The sequence below is a fragment of the Panthera leo genome, chromosome B3, assembly GCF_018350215.1.
Source record: "Panthera leo isolate Ple1 chromosome B3, P.leo_Ple1_pat1.1, whole genome shotgun sequence".
NCBI lineage: Eukaryota > Metazoa > Chordata > Mammalia > Carnivora > Felidae > Panthera > Panthera leo.
The window spans coordinates 137,636,573-137,664,507 of NC_056684.1; the positions used below are offsets into that span (position 1 = coordinate 137,636,573).

Genomic DNA, 27,935 nt, shown 5'->3' on the forward strand with positions numbered 1-27,935 from the left:
TGGGCTCAGCTCCCCCACTGGCTGCGATCCCCTTCCCTTTGTGCCCTTTCCCCTTTGTGCCCTCATGCCGGCCTTCCAAGTGCCCCTTCCCAGATCCCCATCAGGCCCCCTCCAGGCACTGGCCCGGTCAGACCCCCGGCCTCCAGTGCAGCCCATGATTGTTACTTGCTGTCAACCCACTCCATGTCAGGCAGGGAGTGACTCAGTTTAAGAGCAGGCCTCAGAGGGAGCCAGGTCTGGACTTGGGACTCAGATGGGCATCAGTTCTGCTGGGCTGCTGGCCTGAAGTAGATGGAGTGCTGGGCAGGCTGTCCACTCCTGGTCCCAGGCAGCCTGCACCAGGGGCTGTGCGCAGGGATGGATGGATTTGGCCCACGGCTCTCCTGCTTCTTCAGTCCTTTGGCTCCTGCGTGTGATGCTGGTCCATGAAGTTTCCTCCCCATACTGGTTAATTAAACTTCATTGCTTGTTGTCAACTTTTGTGCTGAGTCAGAGCTTAAACTGGTTTCTGGTAGAGAAGAGCAGCTTAGGCTGCACTTAAGGTTAAGGTAAATTCTAATTACCCATTTGGTGCTCTCCCCACTAGGAGGAAGCTGTGATTGGCCCATTTCAGGAGCAGGACACCGGGGGAAGGCAGGGAGGTGAGACTCCTGGGAGGAGGGGGCTCTTGGTGAAGCTGGGAAAAGGCAGAGGAGACCCCGGCAGAAGCTGGAGAGGACCCTGGCTTTTGCAGAGGGACGACACCCTGGGTGTCTTTGCAGGATGGTGGAAGGAACAGCCCGTGGGCAGAGCATGAGCCGCTGTCCGAAGTGCTGACCAGGGCCACGGGTAGGGGTGGGGGAAGAAGAGGGCCGTGTGGGCACGGGGCAGGGTGACAACTCAGTGGTGGCAAGAAGAGGGAATCCCCTCCCTCACACCAGTCATGAAAGGAAATCACCAGTGGATTAAAGTCCTAACTTAAAAAAGAATCCGTGAAAGCATCGAAGAAAGAGCAGGAAAATACGTTCCTGATCTCGGGGCATGAGAATCCAGTAAGACACAGAAAGCCAAACACAGGTTGTTCAAGGTAAATGTTTTCTATACGATGGGAGACTGAAAGGCAAAGGTGGAGAACATTAGGGCTTTATACAAACCCCTAGAATGCAGAATGCATAGAGAACATCTAGATATCTCTAAGAAAAGGGGGAGAATGTCAGGAACTAGCAACTTACCGAAGAGGAGACGCCCAGACGCTGGAGTGGGGAAGCGTGGATTTCAGAACGCTGAGGTCTGGGTCTTTGTTGCTGGTAGAACTAGAGGCTCGATGGGATCGTGTTTTGTGGGAGTGTAAACTCTTATAGCTGCTCTGGAGGTTTGGAGGACAGTTCGTAACACGGCACATGGGCCCTTACCCGGAGTGCTTGCCTACAGCAGGGTTGCTAAGCTCAGCGCTGTGGACACTTGGGGCCGGGTAATTCCTTACCACGAGGAGCCGCCCTGTGCATTGTAAGGTGTTTGGCACCATCCTTGGTCTCCACCCGCTAGATGCCAGAGGCACCCCCCTCCCTGGCCCCTTCTGAGTTTTGACAACCAAGAGTGTCTCCAGTGATTGCCACATGTCCCCTGGGGGGAACTAGCGCCCCAGTTGAGAACCACTGGCCAAGAAAATCGCTTGCACGTGTGCACAAGAGGGAAGGAGAGGCAGCATCACGGTAACAGCTGGGGTCCACCATGGAGGAGTGATTGAGTAAAACGAGATCCCGTGAGCAGAGGCCGGGCTGGGCCCCTTCCAGTTAAAGGCTTCTGTGATGGGAGAAACAGGCTCTCTGGAAAACTCTCAGAATGCCCTCCCCTCCCACTGGCCTGAGACAGAGGTATGTGGGGTGGAGGGGGTGTTGTGCAGCCTGTATCCTAGTTACAAGCCAGGAATGATTCCATAACGATGCATAGGGCAAGAGTTAGGAAGCCATCCTTTTAGTTCAATGGGAAGCTTACAAAGCCAGGGATGGCAGGAGAAGGAGGCATGCCAGGGCGAGGGAGGGGGGGGGCTCTACTGGACACCCAGTGAGCATGTGGTCCAGGGGAGGAAACTCAGCCCCGCTTCGTCTCCATACATGGCAGGCGTGAGGGCAAGTGTAACGATCAAGAAATACACCTCTTGGGTGCCAAGCAGGCTGGTTTTGGGTGCCAGCTATTTACAGATGTCTGGGAAAGCCAGCTGTCTGGCACCTGGAAAGGCTCCCAGGATGGGGGAAAGAAGCCTCCAGTCCTGAGGGTAGCTGGACTGGGGTGCAGCCTCTTTATGGAGAAACAGGGCTCCAATCCCTGCCCCCCCCCCCCGCCCCCCGCAATAAGTCTCCAACGTCAGTTTGGACAGCTTTGCTTCTCGTGTCCCAGGGAGTCCTTGTCCTATGGCATTGGGAGGGTCCCCAGGCTCAGCCTGCTCCCTGGGGACGCACTCCCCTTTACCTGCCTGTGGTCTGCATGCCTGTATGGCCTCCCCTGCAGCATTATCACGCATGTTCTGTGCCCGTGACGGCTTCATCTGGGCTCCCACTGCTTCTGTGCAGAGTGTCTCCTGTGACCCCCATGAAGCTTCCATCTGGGCGGTCTGTCCTCCGCGCCTGCTGTGGGGTCAGCTTGCCCTGGCACCACGTGGGGTATGGTAGTGACTCCCAGAGGATACGCTCCTAGACTCCTCACCCCACCCTCACCGCTTTGTGCCTTTTGCTTTGGCCCCAGGGGCTCCCCCTGGCTCCTCCTACCTTTAAGTTTCCCCCACTTACCTTGTGATTTTCCTTCTCTCTGTGCTCAGGAAGGGGAAGTGGGCCAGCTTGATTTTTCTCCTCCCTCCCTGTGTACCCCCCTTTCCTTCCCACCCCAACAAAAAAGCAGCAGGCCCTCCTTTGACCTCCCCTGGGTCTTTGACTCAGTTGTTGATATGCTTAAGGACAAGAAGAGAAATCTGGAGATCGTCCTACAAGACGGCCGCCTGTCTGGTCAGGGTGCCGTCCTGCGGAGTCCAGGTGCAAATGCCAAAAGCCTTCTGTTGCTCCCTGTTGTCTTGGAGCAAAGACTAAGTCTGCCCTTTCTTCTGGGAGGTGGATGTCTAAGGCCACCTGAGACAGAAGCTTGGTACGGGAGGGAGCAAAGAGAAAAGCACATCAAAATGTTTAAAATCACTCCCGGCACATATTCAGGATGGCCACACTGTGCTGACACATGCGAGCCAGAAGCCATCATGTGGCCGCCTACGTGCTCTGTGTGTTTTCTAAATGCTTGCTCCACGTGTTCACGAGTGGGGTGTGCGTGTGTGGTGTGGCCTCCTTAAAGTCTGGTCGTAAAACGTCGTGACAGTTGGCTTCAGGGCAGGGTGAGAAAACGTGGCCCGGCCCCACCTACAAGGAGCTGAAGACTTAAAAAAACTAGCTACGAGGGACTGTGTTAAAGATTTTAATGTACAAACGAAAGGTTGTCCAGGAACATGAGGAAAATTTATCTTTTTTTTAAAGAATTATGGGCAATATACAGGTGGTTTAATTACTTTGCATGGGTGCCTCGGGGCCACCCTGTATGTCGGAATCACTGGCCACAATCAGCACCATGAAGGACGTGCCGTGAGTGTCCTTCCACTCGGCCAAAACCAGGGGCCGTGTTGGAAACTCTGCACTCCCCATGTGGCCTGGGCACTGACCAACGGCAACAGATGCTGGTCACACGTCCCTGGATGTCTGCATCCTGGGTGAGCCCAGCCCTGGCTCTTTCCGGGCCGTGTCACCCACTGGACATCTTCCTCCATGGGAACCATTAAAGACTTCACGTTCTGAGTCTCCTCTCTGTGATAGCTCTGCCCGAGCCTTGTCACTCATTGGTGCAGTTGTTTGTTCTCAAGTATGGGAGCTTCCGGAGGGCCTCTGGCCAGGTCCTACACACATTTATGGAACCTCAACTTTGTGCCAGACCCTGTGCCGAGTGTTAGGGAAAGAGAAGTGAGTAGGAGTCGGTCCCTGCCTTCACGGGGCTCAGTTTCGCCGCAGAGCCAAGGACTGTGCATCAGCACTGAATGCAACTGAGGCCAAAGTGTGGCAAGAGAATGAGGGGGTGGTTGTCCTGCTGCTGGGTGATCCAGGGAGGCTTCCTGGAGGAAGAATCAGGGTAGAAGAATCCTCACCTTTACATGACACTGCCATCTACACAGCACTTTCCATTACAGATTATGAATGAAACACACAGTCTGATTTCCAACTTTGATCCTGAAAGCAAGCCTAGGAGAAAGGCAGGTCTGTTGCCCCAGCAATGTGCCCCGGTCTGTCATCAGAAGTGGCAAAGCCGGGGCCAGAGCCTGAGTCCCCTGAGTCCCCATCCCTCTCTTCCTCCTCTGCACAGCCAAGCAGAGGCTGCGGGGATGGAGAGAAATGAACACACACGAGCGACTGAGGAGAGAGAACAGATCGAACTTGGTGATGGGCAGACGTTGGAAGTAGCAAGAGGTGGAGTCAAGGATATGCCCTCGGAGTCTCGTTTGGCCCACTGGTCCTGAGTTGGGAACATGCGAGCAGCAGAGATCTAGGGTAAATAAAGTGACGTGTTCAATTTTGGGTATTGAGTTGCAGATGTATGTGGAACAGCGCCCTGTGAGTGGAGGTGTTGTGTGGGTCTAGAGAAAGATCTGGGCCCAATCAGCCACTCTTAGGAATTCTGCTTAGAGTGTGGAGCATTATACTTCTTTTGTTTTTAATGTTTATTTATTTTTGAGACAGAGAGCATGAGCGGAGGAGAGTAGAGAGAGAGAGAGACAGACAGACAGACAGAAACCAAAGCAGGCTCCAGGCTCTGAGCTGTCAGCACTGAGCCCGACGCAGGGCTCGAACTCACGAGCTGTGAGATCATGACCTGAGCTGAGCCACCCAGGCGCCCCTTACGCTTCTAAAGTATGACAAGATGAAAATCGTAATAGTGTTTGCTTCCAAATATTGGGAAGAGGAATGAGAAGGCAGGGTAGAGTAAGTACATAGGGGTCTTCATGGAAAGGGCTTCAGGAAAGGCCAAGTAACAGAGTTAGGAACTTATTACATAAAGGGGAAAAGTAACTCCCAGAAAAACTAAGACTCATTAAACCAATGAAAACCGGCGGTGGTGGGCGAGAGCAGGCCGTGGGAGGGAGCACAAATACACTACATCATCGTTCAAGGTGGAGGGCTGAGAGGCTGGTGAATAACAAACCGAGCTACTGATTACATAAACCTCCAAACGTACTGTACAGACTTTCCAAATCATCATGAGGAAAACATTTACCACCCGAATATATCTGAACCGATAAGACAATTCAAGAAGGCAAGTGGTTATATATTTAACACACAAAGCCTGTTTTCTTGTATGCAGGTATGAGTCAGAAAAAAATAATGAAGGGTCCCATTGAAAACACTTATATAGGGGCACCTGGGTGGCTCATTCGGTTACAGTGTCCGACTTCGGCTCAGGTCATGATCTCACAGTTCGTGGGTTCGAGCCCTGCGTGGGGCTGTTTGCTGACAGCTCAGAGCCTGGAGCCTGCTTTGGATTTTCTGTCTCCCTCTCTCTCTCTGCCCATGTCCTCTGCTCATGTTCTGTCTCTCTAAACAAACAAACAAACAAACAAACATTAAAAAAAAAACAAGCATGTAGAGGAAATTTGGCAAAGGACTTATTTTCTGAATATATAAAGATCCCGTGTAATGGTTTCTTCTTCACTGATCCCTCACCAGCTTAGATTCCATGTTGCAAACGCTCCTTCGCAAATCAGGACTCCTCTGCCCTGTTCTGAATTATCTGCCAGGTAAAATGCCAAAGTCGGTTGAACCCAGGTTGCCTTCTTACTTTCTAAACCCAACAGAAAACTACCGCTAGACCAAATCATGTTCATACAATGGGCTGATAGTTGTTTCAACTTTCAGTTCCTGACTGCAAACCTCAGAAGGCCAGAGACCGACTGGGCAATTCTGTGAAGCTTCTCTGGTACATCTGTTTTCACCGGGTCTGGGATGGATTATTTATTTTTTGAATTTATTTATTTTGAGAGAGCATGAGCAGGGGAGGGGCAGAGACAGAGAGAGAAGGGGGAGAGAGAATCCCAAGCAGGCTCCGCACTGTCGGGGCAGAGCCCAACACGGGGCTCAAAACCCACAAACCGTGAGGTCATGACCTGAGCCGAAACCAAGAGTCGGATGCTTAACCGACCGAGCCACCCAGGCTCTCCAAGATGGATTGTTGCAAGCCAGCAATCTCCATCAGAGAGGATAGAAACAGTCTGTCTTTACTGGGAAGGGAAGCAGCACACGTTCATTGTCTTGCCCCAGGGTATATGATCCCTTCCGGACCTTGAGCCTTGGCGTTTCATGGGGCATGATGCTGGGTCCACCATTTCAAAGACTTCATGCTATTTACCTGATGAGCCTGACTGATGACCTGATTGACCTTCAAAAGCCAGGGAAACCTATCAAGTGCTTCCTCTCCTTAGTGGCAGGAGATGAGGGCCAAGGGGAGGCAGGAGGTGCGACCCCTCCTGTACTTAGGCTGCCGCTTACATCCCTCACCCGCCAGCAGAAACTAAAATTGTATGACACAGCTCATCAGATATTGATAAATATAAGTGCTATATTGAAAACAAAACCTATAATGATACACTCAAAACTAAAAAATACTCCTGTGACGGGCTCCAGGTTTGGGGTGTGCTCAAAGGGCTTTGATTTATAATGTTTTATTTTCTTAGGAGGAAAATGTACTTACGGCTCACTTGTGCAGTTAAAGTTGGTATTGATGAGCTGAAAGATAAACACGCCCCACCAAAAAGCAAGTAATTACAGGGGCGCCTGGGGGGCTCAGTCGGTTGAGCGACTGACTTCGGCTCAGGTCATGATCTCACAGTTCATGAGTCTGAGCCCCGCATCGGGCTCTGTGCTGACAGCTCAGAGCCTGGAGCCTGCTTTGGATTCTGGGTCTCCCTCTCTCTGCCCCTTCCCTGCTCATGCCTCTGTCTCTTTTTTTTCTCAAAAGTAAGTAAACATTTAAAAAAATGAATGGGAATGCAAGCTGGTACAGCCACTCTGGAAAACAGTATGGAGGTTCCTCAAAAAACTGAAAATAAAACTACCCTACGACCCAGCAATGGCACTACTAGGTATATATCCAAGGGATACAGATGTGCTGTTTCGAAGGGACACATGCACCCCCATGTTTATGGCAGTGCCATCAACAATAGCCAAAGTATGGAAAGAGCCCAAATGTCCATCGATGGATGAATGGACAAAGGTGTGGTATATACATATATATTTATATATGTACACACACACACACACACACACACAATGGAATATTACTTGGCAATCAAAAAGAATAAAATCGTGCCATTTGGAACTAAGTGGATGGAGGGTATTATACTAAGTGAAATTAGAGAAAGACAAATATCACATGACTTCACTCATATGAGGACTTTAAGAGACAAAACAGATGAACATAAGGGAAGGGAAACAAAAATAATATGAAAACAGGGAGGGGGACAAGACAGAAGAGACTGAAATATGGAGAACAAACAGAGGGTTACTAAAGGGGGTGTGGGAGGGGGGATGGGCTAAATGGGTAAGGGGCACTAAGGAATCTACTCCTGAAATCATTGTTGCACTAGATGCTAACTAATTTGGCTGTAAATTATAAAAAATAAAATAAATGTAATTCAAAAAAACAAATAAAAATAAAAAATTGAGAAAAAAAACCCAACAAGTAATTACAAATGGTTCTCTACCCACTTACCTAAATACCTTCACTGCCGGTACCTTATAACTTAGTATTTACCATCTAAAACAGCGGCTAGCGAACTATAGCCCATAGGCCAAATCTGGCCAGTCACCTGTTTTTATAAATAAAGTTTTGTTAGAAGAGAGCCGTGCTCATCATTTATGCATTATGCGGGGGTGCCTTCCATACAACAATGGCCAAGTAGCCACAACAGAGACTTTCATGGCTCATAAAGCCAAGATATTTACTATTTGGCCCTTGACAGGAAAAGTTTGCTGACCTCTGACTCCTTGACTTAATTGGTTTCCCCGGTACCTTCTTATGGCTCTGGGTTCAGCTGGAGTGTCCCCTCCTGAGAGGGGCTTGCTTGCTTGGTCGGCCCTTCCGCAGCCGGAACTTCCTGTATTCCTGATCCCTGCCTTCCATTTACCCCATCATGGTGCTTCCTTCTGTGCTGGAAAGTGCGCCCCAGAGAGCTCCGTATTTGTGCACTTAGCTCAGGGCCAAAGACTGCATTAAACATATGAAAACTGGAGGCCAGAAATAGGGCCGATTCTGGGAACATCTGAGCCACACCACATACTCACCTTGGACAGCTAACCGTCCCTGAGGCTGTTTCTTCACCAGGAAACTGGGGGCAATGAAAGTACTTCTTTAAAAGGCTAAAAGGAGAGAATCTATATTAATTACACACCACAGTAATTCGTACATTGTCATTTCATTTTAGCCTAACTCCCTTTCTTGACGGAGGAGGTGACTCAAGTGCGGAGAGGGGCTGGTAGGACTCGTTCCTAGAGCAGATTAGTCAGTGGTTGGGACTAAAATGCAGCCTCCAGACTCCACTGCTTCCCACACCTTGGGAAGTGCCAACCTGGCCGTGCCAACCAGTGGGCGGATTACCTGGAGCCTCTCGGAACCGAAGGAGTTGAGTTCATTTGAAAAACTAAAAAGTGGGGCACCTGGGTGGCTCAGTCAGTTAAGCGCAGAGTTCGGCTCAGGTCATCATCTCGCGGTCCCTGAGTTCCAGCCCCACGTCGGGCTCTGTGCTGACAGCTCAGAGCCCGGAGCCTGCTTCGGATTCTGTGTCTCCCTCTCTCTCTGCTCCTTCCCCACTTGTGCTCTGTCCCTCTCTGTCTCTCAAAAATAAACATTAAAAGAGTTTTTAAAAACTGGGATTAATGAATGAAATCCAGGGTATGGTATTTACAAATCTGTCTTTAAGAAAAGGATTATGCAGAAATGTGAGAATAAAAATGCATAATATACGAGTTTCATTCTTGTCTTTATATATGCAAAGACCTTTGTTTTAAGTAGCTACAAAGCTAATAATACAGTGTTATTTCAAGTTTACCTTCTCCTTCTGTGGCATTAACACCTGGATAAATTCATTTTAGGCAGCCTGGAGGAAACAGGGCTGAGGGCACTTGCCACCCTGTTAAACAGTCGCCAAGGAAAGCAGAAATGTTGGGGAAAAGGCAGTTGTAACACAGAGCAAAAATCGACCTGATTATGTGTAGTCGTTTTAAAGGCGAGCCCTTCAATCTGCCAATTGTGTGATTTTTTTTTTTACAGGTCAAATTGGATCATTCTTGCAACGTTTTTTCATCTCTAGCTACAAACCAATAGTCATTCGTTCCCTCCTGTTTAAATTCTATTAAACTCAAAATCAAGGAACAGGCACTGGATTTGTCCCTCAATGCTTATGACTTTTTTACAAAGTAAAACAATCTTAGAAACGGATTAAAGATGCTTCAATCAGGCTTAAAGCAACCGTAAAGATGCTGTTAATGATCCTTTTCACAAAATACAGAAAATGTCATAAAAGAAGGAATACTGATTTTTATCGAACCTACTTTGATGGTAGACTTCACATTGATTTGAACTTAACATTACGAGATAGGTTTCAATGCACCTATCTTATTATAGGTGTGGAAACGGTGCCTCTGAGAGGTCAAACACTTCACTGGGGGTCTGAGTAAGGAGGTTGACTGGCATTCCATCTAAGTGTGCTTGTCTTCCTAGAGTGCACAATAATAACACCATGACCAAGAGCGTGCCCAGGGCCAGGAGCCCCCTTTACTCCAAGCCTGCTACTTACCAACTCTGTTAACTTTGAGCAAAGTGGGCAATCAAAGATCCTATTTTCATGTGCATGAAAGAGGCATCATTAGAACCATACCTCCCCGAGGGGGAGGTTCTTAGAATGGCACTTTCTTAGCCCAGCGGGCCTGCTCTCAATCCTGGGCCTGGCTCAGTCCCCTCTCCTGGCCTCTGCCCACCAGGAGCACCCAAGGACTCCCTGCAGCGGGCCACCTCCCACATGATTTCCAGTAAGTGTTCCTCCATGGGTCCTGTCTGTGCAAACTCTCCCGCCCTTCTTCCTTCTCAGCTCAAACACTCTGAGTAGGTACACGAGCAAGAAAGGAGACAGAAAATAAAGAACCCATAATTGGCCACAGCAGCCCTGGCTCCTAGGAGACAGAGACATAGTTTCTTTTTGGGATTGTCTTTTATTTACCAGAACACAGAGATGGGGCATTGAATCACTGATGAGCTAGCCCCGAGGCACACAGAACCAGTTGTTCTGCACACTAAAGTAAGAATGTTAGCTTTTCAAGGATTAGCTATAGAAGGAAGGGTCTGGGAGGGAGGGAGGAGCCCAAAAAGAAGTGTTGGGCTTAATGGGGGAGGGGAGGGGTTTTAATCTAGCAGTGGCTAAGAGAGTTTTGCAAAACGAGGGTCTAATATCCCACTGTAAGGTATCGTCTGAATGTTAACCCACAAACCTCCCCAAACCCTCAAACTTAACTCCAAACAAGCCCCCAAAGTCTGTCACCTACAGTGGTGAAGGAATCCGAGCGGTGCCCGGTGTGGGATGGAGTGATGTGTCTGGAACAAGAGTGAGAGGCCTGGCGGAGCATCCAGAAGCCAGACGAAATCAGCGGATGCTGGCGCTCTGAAGTAAGGGGTGATGGTGGGGAGGAGTGCGAGGCCCTACTGGAGTGACAGTGAAGGGTGACATGGAGGTGGCAGCGTCAGGCTAAATTAAATCTTTTTTTTTTTTAACTATAGAAAACGGGTCTGTTGATGTTTTGTGAGTCACAAGGAACGAACTCTACGGTCTACAGAATCATACAATTCTGTTGACGGTAGTTCAGCAGGATAATAGGGGGCTTTGACCTCGCATGACAGGTGGTCCTGGAGGTGGCCTAATCTTGACCTCTTAAGTGTGCCATTTTATGTTGGAGGAGCCAAGCATCTCCAAGTGCACGCCCTCCTGCCCCGCTGAGATCTTAACCATATCACAAGAAATGTTAATTTACGTCACAGTGTGTAGAGTGGACAAAGCTTGGCCTTGGGGGTAAAAACAGATGTGTATTCAATGAAAGGGTAGACCTACGCTGGCCAACTCCGTCTTGTTCTGTGTCCTCCACCTTGACCACACCTCCTCCCCTTGAGTAACCTCCCGCTCACCCGTTCAAACTTCCCGATCAAAACACGCCCGGCGACCTGCGTAACAGGACTCCGACCCTTCCCCAGCCAATCGGCCGAGGCCACGACCCTTCCCCAGCCAATCGGCTGAGGACACAGCCATTACCTCACCAACTGCCCCTAGACCCCTATAAAAGCTTTGTGCTTTTGAAACTCGCTTCCTCTCTCCGGTATCTCACTGCTGCGTCGGTGCAGGTAGGGGATTGAGCTCGAGCTAGCTCGAATAAAGGCTCTTTGCTTTTGAATTGGACTCGGCTCCCTGGTGGTCTTTGGGGATCACGAATTCTGGGCATAACATTTGGGGGCTCATCCGGGATCCCCAAGACCCCCGAGGGACCCCCGACCCGGAGAGCCTGACTGGCCACGGTTATGTCTGTCTGTTTGTTCTGTCTTTTCTGTGTGAGCTCATTTCTGAAATTCTGATAGTGCCTGACGCGGTCTAAGTGGACGCACTGGAGGACCACGGGCCAGGAGTTTCGGAAGATGTTCCGATCCTCCCTTTTGGAGGGATGTGGAATCCCCTCATCGGTTTTGGAGGGACGTGGAGTCCCCTCAAAGGTCTGAGACGAGGCGGGTCGCTCCCGCCGGTCAGCGTGAGGCCATCGTCTAGCTTTCGGTTTTGGAGGGACGATCCCCTCATCGGTTTTGGAGGGACGTGGAATCCCCTCATCAGTTTTGGAGGGACATGGAAGCCCCTCAAAGGTCTGAGCTAGCTTTCAGTTTTGCTTCCATGGAGTTGGAAGACTGTTTCTAAGGGCCCTCTGTTTGTCTGTTTCTGTGTTTCTCTGTTTTGTTCTGTGGACCTACTGGACGGATGTTATGGGACAGACTCAGACTACCCCTCTACCCACCCTCTTGGCTTAAGCCCTTCCTAGCCCCACTCCCTCCGGAGTCAAAACCCATTCTTGCTTTGCAGGGGACAAAGAAGAAGGAAAACAAGAAAAGTCTTACTCAGCCTTCAGCACCCCTCTACCCTGTCCTACAAGGGGGGACTGAAGAAGAATTAATTTTTCCTCCCCCATATAACCCCCCTAGGATGCTGGAAGAACACCATCCTCCCCCTCCGGGGGAGGCAGGCGCTGTTCCGAGAGCGGGAGGCGGAAACCCTCCAGTGGGAAGCCCGCCCTTTACCAGACAAAGGGCTCAGAGGGAGCAATCCGCCTCCGCCGCCGACTCCACTGTTCTGCCCCTGCGAGCCACCGGACCCCCAGAGGCAGAGGGGAATCAGCCCCATCACTATTGGCCTTTCGCCGCTAGTGACCTCTACAATTGGAAAGCTCAGAATCCTAAGTTTTCCGAGAAACCGGCAGGGCTTATTGATTTATTAGACTCTGTTCTTTTTACTCATCAGCCCACGTGGGATGATTGCCAGCAGCTTATGCAGGTCCTGTTCACGACTGAAGAAAGAGAAAGAATCCTCAATGGGGCCCGAAAACTAGTTCGGGAGCAGACAGGAATCCCACCACCAACCAGGCTCAGATAGATGCCTCCTTACCCTTAACTTGGCCCCAGTGGGATTTCAACAAGGCAGAAGGTAAGGAGAGGCTCCGGGTCTACCGCCAGACTCTAATGGGGGGTCTCCGAATGGCTGCTAGAAAGCCAACCAATTTGGCCAAGGTAGGAAATGTACAACAGGGAAAAGATGAATCTCTGGCTGCCTTTTTAGAACGGATCATGGAGGCATTCCGTACCTATACCCCCCCCATGGATCCAGAGGCTCCGGAAAGCAAGGCAGCTGTTATCATGGCCTTTGTAAACCAATCGGCCATAGACATTAGGAGAAAATTACAGAAAATAGATAGAGTAGAAGAAAAAAGTCTGCAGGACTTACTGGTGGTAGCCGAAAAGGTATATAATAACCGGGAGCCTCCTGAGGACAAGCAGGCTCGCGCCATGGCAGCTGCCAGCAGTAAGCAGACTCGAAACCTGGCCAGAATACTACTAGCTACCACTGCTGACTTTCCTGAGGAACAAGACCACCGTCTCCGGCAGCTGGCAGACGACGCAAGAAAAGGTAAAGGAACCACCAAGGGGGGGAAGCAGAGGCTGCAGAAAGATCAGTGCGCATACTGCAAGGAGACAGGGCATTGGGCCTGAGATTGTCCGAAAAAGGCCGGCGGGAAGGGAGGCAAGACTGATCGAGTAAAAGTCCTAGAGCTAGATGAACTGAGTGATTAGGGGAGTCGGGGTTTGGACCCTCTCCCCGAACCCAGGGTAACTCTTAAAGTGGAGGGGACCCCTGTTGACTTCCTTGTCGACACCGGAGCACAACATTCGGTCCTCCACACCCCACAAAGAAAACTAGCCAGCAAGAAGTCCTGGGTACAAGGGGCAACTGGTATGAGCCAGTATTCATGGACTACCCGAAGAACGGTAGCTTTGGGGATGGGCCGGGTAGCCCACTCCTTTATGGTAATACCAGAATGCCCCTTCCCGCTGTTAGGACAGGACTTACTGACCAAGATTGGAGCTCAGATAACTTTCAGACAAGGGGGGCCTCAGGTCACCGATGGCAAGGGCCACCCCATCTGGGTCCTGACCATGAAACTGGAGGATGAATACCGCCTCCACCAGGAGGTGCTCCCAAGAGAAGATAATATAGACAGATGGCTACAAGAATTCCCCTCGGTTTGGGCAGAGACGGTGGAGGGGCGGGGGAGACAGGACTAGCCGCTCACAGGACCCCAGGCCTGGTAGAGCTCAAGCCAGGAGAGAGTCCGGTAAGGATCAAACAATACTCCTGTCTCAGGAGGCCCAGAAGGGGATCCAGCCACACATCTGGAGACTACGACGCCTAGGGGTAGTAGTTCCTTGCCAGTCTGCCTGGAACAACCCCTACTGCCGGTCAAAAAGCCTCACACAAATGACTACCAACCGGTACAAGACCTCCGGGAAGTAAATAAGAGGGTCGCGGACATACACCCAACTGTTCCCAACCCATATACTCTCTTGAGCTCCTTGGCGCCCTCCAGGGTCTGCTATACTGTACTAGATTTAAAGGACGCCTTCTTCAGTCTGTCGTTGGCACCCCAGAGCCAACCCTTGTTCGCCTTCGAGTGGCATGATCCGGAGGAGGGCTACAGTGGGCAACTCACCTGGACACGGCTACCTCAGGGATTCAAAAATTTGCCCACCATCTTCGACGAGGCACTACACGAGGACCTGGGTGAGTACAGAAGGGAGCACCCTGGCCTCACCCTCCTGCAGTACATAGATGACATCTTGATTGCTGCCGACACGGCCAAAGACTGTGAGCGAGGGACCCAGGACCTGCTGGCTACCCTGGGGGCCTTAGGGTACCGGGTATCCGCAAAGAAGGCTCAGATATGCAGGGAGAGGGATATATCCTGGAGGGCAGACAGCGGTGGTTATCAGATGCCAGAAAAAAAACTGTCCTAAAGATCCCTACTCCCACCTCCCGAAGAGAAGTAAGAGAATTCCTAGGATCAGCCGGCTACTGCCGCCTCTGGGTTCCATGTTTTGCTGAGATCGCCAGGCCCCTATATGAAGCTACCAAAGAGGGGAAAACATTTAAATGGGCTGAAAAAGAATCAGTTAAAAAAGGCCCTCCTAAGTGCCCCAGCCCTGGGCCTACCAGACATTACGAAGCCCTTCCACCTCTTTGTAGACGAACATAAGGGAATAGCAAAAGGTGTTCTAGCTCAAGCCTTAGGCCTCTGGAACCACCCAGTGGCTTAAGGACGGACTATAAAAAATAAGCAGGAGATACTTAACCTGCTTATGGCCTTATGGCTTCCTGCCAAGCTAGCCATTATCCACTGCCAAGGGCACCAAAAAGCTGATAACCCAGTAGCTAGAGGTAATCAAAAGGCTGACCAGGCAGCCAAGGCAGTAGCCCTTACTTCAGTCCCCACCATGACCATACAACTACTGGACCCAGAGACCCGGTTTTACCAGACCAGCCCAAATACTCCCAGGAGGAGTTACAGCGGATCAAGAAACTCCCCATGGCCCAGGAGATAAAGGGATGGTGGTATACACCTAACAAGGAGCTCGTGCTGCCAGACCAGCTCGGAGTCTCAATATTAGAGCACATGCATCGGTCTACTCACATGGGGACCCGAAAATTAAAAGACTTAATCCGACATGCCGGAATCAAGATTCACCAACAGGACACCAAAATAGAGCAAGGTGTATCTGCCTGCAAGACCTGCCAACTCACCAACGTGAGAGCCACATCAAATAAAAAAGGAACCAGGCTCCTATAGAGCTCAGGACCGGTAGAAAGAATGAATAGAACCCTAAAAGAGACCCTTACCAAATTAACCATGGAGACTAGTGGGGACTGGTTGACTCTCCTACCGTATGCCCTTTACCGGGTTAGAAATACTCCTTACACCTTGGGTTTTACTCCCTACGAGATCATGTTTGGCAGGCCACCCCCTATTATTCCCAACCTTCGAGCTGAACTTCTTGCTAAGTTTAAAGATCAAGTACTTTTTCTTTCCTTGAGAGGGCTCCAGAAGGTGCACGAGGACAATTGGCCGTGCCTCCGTGCCATCTATGAGGCTGGCCCGACCCTGACACCTCATCAGTACAGGCCGGGAGACTGGGTCTACGTCAAGAGTCACCACCGAGAGACCCTCGAGACGCACTGGAAGGGACCCGACATCATGGTGCTGACAACCCCCACCGCTCTCAAAGTAGACGGCATCACGACCTGGGTCCATCACACCCACGTTTGGCCAGCGGACCCCTCCTCAATCCGGAAGGACTTCGTCATGCGATGGGCCGTCAATTGGGACCAACACAACCTGCTCAAGCTCAAGCTACAGCGCATTCGACCCACCTAGTATTTGTAACTCTGTTAACTCTGCTTGTCATTGCTCATGCTGCCGGGAGTCCCCACGCCCCCCAAAACATCACCTGGCAGATCATAGACACCAGCTTGGGGACAATACGTAATCAGACCTCCCAGAGCCACCCCAGGGACACTTGGTTCCCAGAACTTTGCATAGACCTCCAAACTCTGTTCCCCTTGTCACCATACATGCCCGGATTACAAAATAGAAATGCAGCCGGTCCCATGATTGGGTCCACAAGCTACATGACAAGGGGGGAATGAAAGGGTGGACCTACGCCGGCCAATTCCATCTTGTTCTGTGTCCTCCACCTTGAGTGACTATGTCCCCGACATGCCCCCTTTCCGGGAAAATCGCAGAAACCTCAGACCACGCCTCCTCCCCTTGAGTAACCTCCCGCTCAACCGTTCAAACTTCCTGATCAAAACATGCCCGGCGATCTGCATAACAGGACTCTGACCCTTCCCCAGCCAATCGGCTGAGGCCACAGCCATTACCTCACCAACTGCCCCTAGACCCCTATAAAACCTTTGTGATTTGAAACTCGCTCCCTCTCTCCAGTATCTCACCACTGCATTGGTGCAGGTAGGGGATTGAGCTCGAGCTAGCTCGAATAAAGGCTCTTTGCTTTTGAATTGGACTCGGCTCCCTGGTGGTCTTTGGGGATCACGAATTCTGGGCATAACATTCAATACCTGATCTTCTCGCTTGTGGCAGTGTGATTCAGGCGAGTTACCAAAAATATCTGGGCCTGAGTCTTCTCATCTTATCAACCCGAATGCATCATTACTTGCTTTGTCCCAATCACAGTGTGCTTCGGACTGTGCCGGAAATTAAGGATCAATGGGATTTAAGTGATAGTAGGAAGATCATAGCAGCAGCTCTCCTCCCCTTTTTTCTGGATTACTGGAATCGCTCTCTTAAGGGAATACCTGCGTTTAGACTCTTCCAGGCTAAATTAAATCTTGTCTACAAGGACGGTGTACCCTGACTGGTGTACAGATTATAACAATTGCAGATTTCATGATGAGCCAGACGGAATTATCAAATTATGGCTAGAGTCTATTTTTCTTCCACAAGATAGGCTAAATTTGTGCGTGCCTTCCAAGATGAAAGTTTACTGTGGATATCCATGACCCTCGAGGTTAGCGGATCAGTAGAAATGAGACACGCAGATATTTAACCCAGTACAATCCAACCAAAAAGGCAGGGCAGTGGACACGGCTCCCTGGTGTCCTTGGTTGGTGGGTGATGAGGCCAGTGTTGGAGGGAGGCACCATCAGGTCAGAGCACACCAGCCAAGTACCCTAGATTCTGGCTTTTTTGGCCCTCCAAGCCCCGAGGCCCAGGTCATCAGCATCTCAATCAACCCAACCTGCTGTGTAAGTACCACATCATCATCGGGACCAGGTTCCAAAGTTGAGTTTGTGCAAAGAGCTCTCCCATATTATTGAAATGTTCAGTTTTAATAGTTCCAAGTGCTGTTGATTTTTCACCTCAAAACTATGAATGCTCGTTATAGTAAAGTATTTGCAAGAACACTTTCTTGGAAAATATCACACTTAGATTTATAAATGGTGCTTGCCATTGGAAGTTCACTTGCTATCACAAAGAGGATTCACTCACTGACAATGACTTCACTGGACCAGTTCATGTTGACTCATCTGGTATAGACAGATGGGGAAGAATCTCTTAGAATTAGTATGCTTCTAAAGGTATTTCCACTTTGTAAATAAACTTATTTGGTGAGAGAGGAAAAAAAAAGAGTAACAAAGTATCTTTTAAGTACAACAAGGATCGGGGCAAGGTGGTGAGAGTGGCATGGTTTTCCAGTCTCCTCAAATGACAAAAACAAGTAGAGTAACGGGGATAGAAAAAAAGAAACAGTGTATAAAGTGGAAACACAAAAAGAAAATCAGTCGAAGAAAAAGATCAAAAGGATTCAAGAGAAAGTGATGGAGAGAAGAGAGGCAAAGAAGATCCAACATATGCATAATAGGCCCCTCCCCAACCCCACCCCCAACACAACACAAGGACAGAAGGTAAAAGGTAGTCGAGTGAACAAATATAAGCCACTATTAAAGAAAACTTTCCTGAAAACAAACCAAGAAACTGACTTGAACCTGTATATTTAAACAGGACGGTGTTGTGCTTGGACCAGAACAGTCAACTCCAAGACACTGTCTGTTAATTTTATTAGAATTTACAGAATAGAAATCCTTTTGGCATAGGTAAAATGACCAGGTAATTTACAAGGTATTACACCTTCGCACAATACTTTTAAGTTAAAACACAATGGACAAAATTAAGTAACATAGTACAGATACCCAAGAAAGAAAATGTGAGTCATTACTTGAAAAGTTTTTTATTTACTTATTTTGAGAGAGAGACAGAGTGCAACTGGGGAGGGGGCCAGAGGGGGGAGAGAGAGAGAGAGAGAGAGAGAGAGCGAGCAAGTCCCAGGCAGGCTCCACACTGTCAGCACAGAGCTCAATGCAGGGCTCAAACTCACAAATCATGAGATCATGACCTGAGCTGAAGTCAGATGTTTAACCAACTGAGCCACCCAGGCACTCTGAGCCATTTTTTTAAATTCAGCCCAAATGCCCTTCAAGTATGAAGGCTATAGACAAATTGTGATAAAGTTGAGGGAATCAGGGAATAATGTGACTGTGTGGCCTTCCTGAGTAATCTACTAAATAATATGCTTCAGAAAACCAAGAAATGTTTAGAGAAGCTTTTGCTAAGAGCTACTGAGGAGCACTGAATATATTTAACTGTAGAATAAAGACTAATAGGCATAGGGTGAAGAACACTATGTATTTGTCATATCCTCTGATAACAAAGATGTAATTCAGCTATCAAAACTGGGGAGAGAAGGGAAAAATTATATAGAAAGTAAGCTTGCTGGTGCCCTGAAAGGTACCATTTAGCACTAAACAGATACCACTTTAAGTACTTTGGGGGAGAAGAAGAGGGGGAAAGAAGAGGTTACTAATTTCAATATTGTTCATAGTAAGGAACCAAAAGACCTGCACTGTCCAACATGGTAGCCACCAACTGTATGTGGCAACTTAAATTTTAAATTCATTAGCATTAAAATAAAATCTTAAGTTCAGTTTCTCAATTATACTGGCCACAATTCACACTTCATTTCTTTTTTTGTTTTAATATTTTTAAATATTTATTTTTGAGAGAGAGAGAAAGAGAAGAGTGTGAGCAGGAGAATGGAAGAGAGGGAAACACAGAATCCAAAGCAGGTTCCAGGCTCTGAGTTGTCAGCACAGAGCCCAACATGGGGCTTGAACTCGTGGACTGCGAGATCATGACCTGAGCCGAAGTCAGACACTTAACCAAATGAGCCACCCACGTGCCCTCACATGCAGCTAGTAGCTTCCACATTGGAAACCACAAATAAAGAGCATGTCCATCATTACAGAATGTTCCTTGGACAGTGTTACAAAGCAGTAAGGATGCCACCCTGTGATATTAATATAAAGGTAACCATTGAAACAAAACATCTGATCTGTGGCATTTGGTTATGGCAGCCTGAGCAGATTACAGATAGGAATTCTCTGCATATTGATCTACAGACTCAACATAATCTCTATCAAAATCTCCCCTGACTTCATTGCAGAAATTGACAAACTGATCTTGAAATTCATATGGAAGTTCCAGGGACCCAGAATAACGAAAACAATCTTGAAAAAGATTGGAGGACTCATACTTCTCAATTTCAAAATTTATCACAAAGATAGAGCAATCAAGGCAGTGTAGTACTGACATAAGGACAGACATAAAAACAGATTGTGTATATGTATACACACACACACACACACACACACACACACACACACACACACATCAATGGAAAAGAATTGAGAATCCAGAAATTAACCCTTACTTTTATAGTCAATTGATTTTTGACAAGCGTGTTAAGACAGTTCAATGGGGGAAAAATAGTCTTTTCGACAAACGACACTGAGGCAACTAGCTATACACATGGATCCCTACCTCACACTATACATAAAAATTAACTCAAAATGGACCATATACTTTAATGTAAGAATTTAAGCCATAAAACTTTTAGAAGAAAATGTAGACTAAACCTTCATGACCTTGAGTTAGGCAAAGCTTTCTTAGATATAATATTAAAAACACAAGTAATAAAAGAAAAAATAAGTTAGAATTCATCAAAATTAAGAAGTTTTGTGCTTTTAAGGAGACCATCAAACAAGTGGCAAGACAACGTGCAGGTTAGGAGAAAATATTTGTAAATTACATTTGATAAGGGAGTTGAATCCAAATATATAAAGAAGTCTTACACCTCAGTAATAAAAATGAAAATAACCCCATTTAAAAAATAGCAATAAACAAGTTATGGAGATGTAATATACAGCATGGTAACTACAGTTAATAATACAGTATTGTATATTTGAAAGTTGCTAAGGAAGTAATCTTTAAAGTTCTCATCACAGGGGCGCCTGGGTGGCTCAGTCGGTTAAGTGGCCGACTTCGGCTCAGGTTGTGATCTCTGCGGTCCGTGAGTTCGAGCCCCGCATCGGGCTCTATGCTGACAGCTCAGAGCCTGGAGCCTGTTTCAGATTCTGTGTCTCCCTCTCTCTGACCTTCCCCCGTTCATGCTCTGTCTCAAAAATAAATAAACATTAAATAAATAAATAAATAAATAAATAAATAAAATAAAGTTCTCATCATAGAAAAATTTCATAACTATATGGTGATGGATATTAACTAGGCTTACTGTGGTGATCACCTGACAATACATACAAATATTGGATCATTAGGTCGTACACCTGAAATTAATACACTGTACATCAATTATACCTCAATCTTAAAAAAACGGGCAATGGATCTTAACAGGCATTTCTTCAAAGAAGATATGCAAATGGCCAATAAGCACATGAAAATGTATAAACATCATCAGCTGTCAGGAAAACGCAAATCAACACCACAATGAGATACCATTTTACACCAACTAGATGGCTAGAATCAGAAAGCCACATCCTAAGTGTTGACAAGGGTGTGGGGAAATAGGAACTCTCACACACTGCTGGTGGGGACATGCAGCCACCGTGGAAAACAGTCTGGCAATTCCTCAAAAAGTCAAAAACAAGTTACCGTATGACCCAGCGATTCCACTCCCAGGTATATAACCAAGAGAAATAAAAACATATGTCCACACAAAACCTTATATGTGAAAACCTGTAGCAGCATTATTTATAAGAGGCAAAAAGTGGAAATAACCCAAATGTCCATGAATTTATAAAATGTGGAGTAGTCATATGATGGAACAGTATTTGGTCATAAAAAGGAATGAAATACTGAAACTTGCTAGAACATGTGTGACCTTTGAAAATATGATGCTAAAGAATCCAGTCACAGAAGACCGCATAGTGTAGGATTCCATTTATATGAAGTTTCCAAAATAGCTGCATCTATAGGGCAGAAATGAGATCAGCGATGGTCTGGTGCTGAGAAGTTTGGGGGTATCACGGAGTCCACGCTAGTGGCTGTGCAGTGTCTTTCTGAGGTAATGAAAACGTTCTAAAATTGGTCACGGTGGTGGTTGTATAGCTATGTGAATATGAAAAAAACAACTGAATTACACACTTTGAATATGTGAATTGTATGGGATGTCAATTACATTTAAATAAAACTGCTACATATCTGGCTACAAATTTTAAAAAGGATATAAACACCCACTTGAAATAGCTAGAAAACGGGAGAAGGAGAACAAAGGAGTACAGAAATAAAGAATGAAATATAAAAACAGACACCAGTGAGATAGAAAACAAACAAAAAAGAATGAATGAATCAAAAAGTTGGTTCTCTGGGAAACAGACAAACCTAATTTTACTAAGTGGGATAACACACAGAAAAGACAAAATAGGAAAAGACAAGGGGCAGTAATCCCCCAGAGAGAATATTAAAAGTCCTGAGACTAATCTGAATAGCTGTGAAGATAAAATATAAAACCTAGGTGAAATTGATGCTTTCCCGGGAAAACTTACTTAACTCCAGTACAGAGAGAGAGAGAGAGAGAGAGAGAGGACTTAGACCAATTTTCACAGAAGAAATAGAAAACTGTACAAGTGCTCCTTCTAAAAAGGCACCAGGCATGAATGGGTTCTACCAAGCTTAAAAAAAAAGTCTAATGTAACTTATATTATAATAGGATATAACACGAGAAAAGTCTCCAAATTATTTTTATAAAGCGCATATAACTTAGATGCCAAAACTTGACACAGAGAGGAAGGGGGGGTAGAGAAAAATTCTAGACCTCTTTTGCTGTGATGCAAAAATGTTAAATATCAGCAAAGAGATCCACCAGCACATGAACACATTCTACATCATGACCAAGTGGGGTTCATTCCAGCAATGCAAGGAAGAGTCCATAACCTAATATTAACACGATATCATCAGAGTGTAAGAAAAGTATCATAGGATCATCTCCTTAGAAATGAAAAAGGCGTGTAACAAAACTCAATACCCATTCAAGATAAAATTCTAAAAAAGGAACTGAAAGACACTTCTTTAACATGCTAAAATACAAACATCCAAGCTCCTAAGCCAGGATCATACTTAATGGGGAAAACTCTAGAGGCCGTCCTGATAAAATGAAGAAAATGAAAGAATGCCGAGTATCTCCGTTACTTACCACAGCGCTGGCGGTATTAGACAAGAGAAGACAGTTATAACCATAGAATTAGAAAGAAAGAGGAGATAATAGCTCTATTTGTAGATACTATCATTATATATCTGGAATGCCCAAAAAGTAAATTAAAACTGCTATAAATAAGGAGATAATTTAGTAATACAGAAGACTATAAAACTGGCTTACAGGAAACGATAATTCATGTTATACATACTTGCAGACTCACACAACCCTTCGGGCAACATCCTGTTGAAGATGATGAAAGGAAAGACATCGTTATAATAACAAAAAGAATCAATAAAATGCCTGAGAATAGCTTCCACGAGAATGTGCGAAACCCTCATGATTAAAACTATAAAGCATTCCCGAAAGACAACGTAGACTCAAGTAAAAGGCAAGACAGTAATCTTGGATAGGATGACTACGCATCAAGAACATGCCGAAGGTACAGAGAGGACGGGTTCATAAGGGGACACCAGGATGGATGGGAGGACACCGGAGCCCACAGATCCACCTTAAACCACCACTCAGAGTGGGGTCACCTGACACTGCGCACTTCCTGATCCGATGCAACGAGCACCAAACGTGGAGCCACCTCTGTGGAGGATCCGTGCCCAAAGAATTCAACCCGAGTCTCAAGTCTGGGATGCCGTCGACCAAATCCAGAAAGTCTTACAGGACAGTCTACCCGCTCTGTTCTAAAGAAGGAAGAGGGCTGTTACAGATTACAGGGCATTTGAGGCACATCAACCACGTGCTGTCTGCATCTTGAATTATACGACCTGTTGGAAGCCATCTGAGATCATGGAGGACATTTGAAAACAGACTGGGTAGGAGAAGATATTAAGGAATTACAGTTGGTTTTGTTAGGTGGGATAACGGTATGCTGGCTATCAGGAATAAAAGTCTTGTCTGTGAAGATATGTAATAAAATGCTTGTGGGTGAAATGATCATTTCTTTAAAATACTTAAGAAAAAAGAAAAACAATCTTGTGTGAAGGAGAAAGGAAACGAGATCGGCCTGGCATCGGAAACTGTGGAAGCTGCAAGCTGCCATCAGATGCCGACACACCTCTGTGCCCGGGGTTCATCTCTGTTAGCTTCCGGAATATTGTTCCTTTGACCGCACCCTCCCCGTTCTGCCTCATCAATCGGTCCCCTTCTCCTGAAACTTTCCTTCAGTGCACACGCCTAGGCTCCTGGGCTCCAGCTTAACACACCCTCGGAGCTACCTTCTCCAAGACCCCCCAGCAGAGCTCATAGCAAGGTCAACCCTCCTCCCCTCCCCTTTCCTCCACACCCACCCCAGAGGGCAATACCCCTGTCACAGCACTGAAACTTTCCCTGATGTCACCATCAGACACCGTGTGACCAAATCCAATGGTCACTCTACTTAGCCCCAAGCAGCAGGTTCTGCAGACTCCTTTTTTTTTTTTTTTTAAGCTTATTTATTTAGAGCAGGGGGTGGGGGGCAGAGAGAGAATCCCAAGCAGGCTCCGCACTGTCAGCGCAGAGCCCGATAAGGGACTCCAGCTCACGAACCACAAGATCGTGACCTGAGCGGAAATCAAGAGTTGGAAACTTCACCGACTGAGCCACCCAGGCGCCCCCTTGTAGACTCCTTCTTGAAACACATTCTTCTCCCGCTTCCACAGGCACAGCCACGTCTCCGTAAGTGAGCCCAGTCAGGCCCCGGCTTGAATGGTCATTTTGTATATTTTTAATGACTCCTCAATTTATGCTGTTAGTCCCGACTAAGCTCTAGATCCATGCAACAACTCCAACTGGAGGTATCCCAGACATCTCAAACTCAGCACGGCTAAGACAGCACTCCTGGTCTTTCTCCCTTTGCCCAAGCCACATCTCCAGGCCACATCTGCACCTCAAGTGGTAGTACCACGGTCCACTCAGCTGTTTCAGCCAAAGCCTGAAGTCACTCTTGCTGTGGAAAACTGCAATTCTGCGCCGTGTTTACGGTTAACGCGCTGGGGCCACTTACTCTTCTAAAACAGCATTTCTTTTAACGAGAAGCAACCCTCTTGCCATTTCTAATGTCCACAGAAAATGAAACCTGCACGGGACTCGCCATTTCCTCTCCCTGGAACTCTCTTCCCTGGCTTAAGAGCCTAGCTCGCTCTTGTCTTCAAGGTCCAATCTTAGAGGCCACCCCCAGAGACGGCCATCTCCTCACCATCTGACCCACCTCACCGTCAGGTTATCCCACTCTATTTTCTTTGTAGGACTGGGCACAGCCCGAGCTTCTCGTCCGTCTTTTTCTGGAATGAGCAGTGCGTGAGAGCGGGGCCTTCGTTCTGTTCACGGCTGTATCTGTAGCACCTGGCAGAGTTCACAGGGCTGGTCACACTTTTCAGAAACAAAAGGATTTTGAACAAGAACTGTCAGTCCGCTTGGGCCATTGTAACAAAATACCAGAGACTGGGTGGCTTCAATAACAGACGTTTATTTCTCAAGGTTCTGTAGGCTGGGATGTCCAACACTGAGGTGCCGGCAGATTCCCTGTCTATTGAGAACCTTCTTCCCGGCTGGCAGACTGCTGTCTTCTCACCGTGTCCACACTTGGCCTTTCCTTGGCACGCGTGCACGGAGAGAGCTCTTTCTCGGTCCTCCTCTTCTTAGAAGGGCACCAATTCCATCCTGGGGCGACACCTTCAGGACCTCATCTTACCCTAACTGCATCCCAAAGGCCCCATCTCTGAATACACACATTGGAGGTTAAGGCATCGACATGAATCTGGGCGACGGAGGCAGGCACAAACTTTCAACCCCAGATGAGAACTTTCCTCCTCCTGGGCCTGCTCCTAAAAGTGAGACAACTGGCTGATCTCCGACATTCCTCCTGTCCTGACATCCTGATGCCCTGTCCCTACCGACCAGAGTCTTGTCTAGTAATAGCTCTAATACACCAAGCTCTCACATCACCAAGCACCGTGCAGGGCAACGGGGTTAAAATCACAAGAGACAGAGACCCTGTCACACGTGGTACCCGACGTTTATCTGTCCAGTGCCAAGACTGGGATCCGGGAAAACAAAATTGGAGAAGCGGTACTTTTCTTATATAATTTGCTTATTGGATACTTAACAACACGCCTATCATTCCGTTCGCGCCTGTCTGTGACTACAGTCGCATACGAGTGGGGACCACCAGTACTCCACACGGATGGATGCCTTCTACTGGAAGGCCTCCCTCTGCGACACTGGAGGCCGTTTACCCTCTCAGAGGGTAGAGGCGGCCGGGCAGCTAATCTTGGCGAAGGAAGCAGCAGAGACAGGGCCTGGGGTGGGCTGGGCCGTGAGCACAGAGCATGAGAGGCAGGGAGGGGACTGTGGCTGAGGCCTGGGTGGCTGGGCACAGTTTCAGGCAGGGAGGAGGGTCCCCTACTGGCACCGGAGGTACACATGTAAGGACAGAGCCTGGTGAGTGCCAGAGCCGGGTGGGGGGGAGATGACTGGCCGGGGGACCAGACAGAGGGGTCTTGAACACCCGGAGTTGCCAACAAAGACCTTCTGAGGTCACTTACCCCAACGGTTCTCAAAGCGGGCCTCCGAGAACACTGGGGTTTTGAGCATTTGGAGTATATGCCAATCAATCATTCAACCCAGCCTTGTCACCAACGTAAAAGAAACACACTAAATTCATGAGTCTTCTTTCCCTTCCAAAACTTATTTGGTGACTGCCTGTTCTTGCTTCTCTCCCCTAGAATCGAGGTAAAGGGACAGGAGCTGGTTCAGCACCGAGGCAGATGAACTGTTGCACATGTAATCCACATTACAAAGTGTTCACACTACATACGACTTCATGACATCCCAGGTGTGTGCACACCATTAAAAAGGGGCAACTTCAAGCTCCGTCCTTGGACAGATGGGCAGCCTGAGGGCCTGTCCACGGCGCTCGCTCGCCTGGCCTCCTGCTACATCACGAGGTGCAGATTGCTGACGTCCTGGGTGCAGATCTGGGCTCCTCTCAGGCCTTCCTGGGGGAACAGCACCTCAGCCTGCTTGGGCTGGGGGGGGGGGCTTCTGTAGCACGGTCACGGGCACCATGTGAGACAGCTGGTCCAGGGGCCCCACGGCCTGGCCCGGGCTCCAGTGAGTCGGCCCCGCTCCCTGGCAGCCAGAGGCACACGGAGCTGAGGGAACAGAGTGAGAAGCAGCCCGGGGTACGCAACCCCACGACACTAGTTACCGAGAGCGGCAGAATGAAGAGAGAGGCCAAAACCCACCAGGAGAAAGCCAGAGGGCAGGACAGCCGGGGCACCTGGACGGGGCTGCAGGCAGGCTCGTCTCCTGCCTCTCATTCTCTCCCGGGCCGGGGCGGGGGGTGGGGGGCACAGAACAGAACACACAGGGCTGGCACACGAGGGTGAGCGCAAGCACGAACGTCCCCACTGCAGGCCTGCAGCACTTGGGGACAGGAGGAGACAGGAGCCGTGGGGCCTGGACCAAGAGAAGGACGAGAGAAGACACAGTCAAAGGCAAAGGGCAGGACCTGGTAGAGTTGAGGGGCGGGCCAGAGGTGGGGTGGAGGGAGGTTTTGGGGGGGGGGGGCAGAGGCAGAGCCGGCGGGGGCAGGTCTGGACTGGGAGCCTGGAGGTGAGCGTGGGTCCCCAGAGCTGAGGCCTCGCAGGGGCAGACTCTGACCACAGCGAGCGGCCCGGCGACGGAACGCCTGGATTTGGAACCTGGCTCTGGGACCTAAGAAGTTACTGTACTTCCTCGAAGCTCATTCTGGTGACCTATCGAGTCAAACGATCCCCGGCGCAGTTGGCGTGATAATCCACAATGCCCGTAACCTGTGAGGCGCGGTACAGATGCGCAGTTAAGGGGGCCGCCCCAAAATTATTAGTCTCCGAGGTGGCAGAGGGGGGGGAGAGCCCCCCCCCACCCCCGCCCCCGAGACCCTCGGAGGGCAGTACGGTCGGGGTGGAAGTCAGCACTGCCTTCGTGGTGAAAAGGCTGCTCCTTCTCCCCGACCTGGTCACTCCAGACTAACAGGTCTCGCGCCCCAAAGGTACTTACCTCGTCACTCATACTCCGGGTCCGGCAGCTGCTCAAGGAGCATCTCCTCCGTGCCACTGAACTGCATGACAGAAGGGGACTAATGGCCAGAGCCCTGGGCATCCTTCCATCCTTCTCTTCCTGGCTCCGGGCCTCCCGGTAGTTTGGAGCGGGAGGCG

At 48.6% G+C, this 27,935-nt stretch overlaps 1 long non-coding RNA gene across 3 annotated transcripts; it reads right to left on the reverse strand.

Moving 5' to 3' along the window:
- Positions 1-3,416: 3,416 nt before the first annotated feature.
- Positions 3,417-27,840, reverse strand: LOC122223100. 3 transcript variants are annotated; one of them, XR_006204043.1, is made up of 3 exons: positions 27,778-27,840; positions 8,337-8,411; positions 3,417-4,545 (listed from the first exon to the last, which is right to left on the reverse strand). It is a non-coding gene; the product is annotated as an uncharacterized LOC122223100 (long non-coding RNA). The 3 variants fall into 3 exon arrangements; XR_006204044.1 differs by lacking the exon at positions 27,778-27,840 and adding an exon at positions 11,150-11,185 and having other exon boundaries at positions 3,417-4,117; XR_006204042.1 differs by lacking the exon at positions 27,778-27,840 and adding an exon at positions 11,150-11,185.
- Positions 27,841-27,935: the final 95 nt, after the last annotated feature.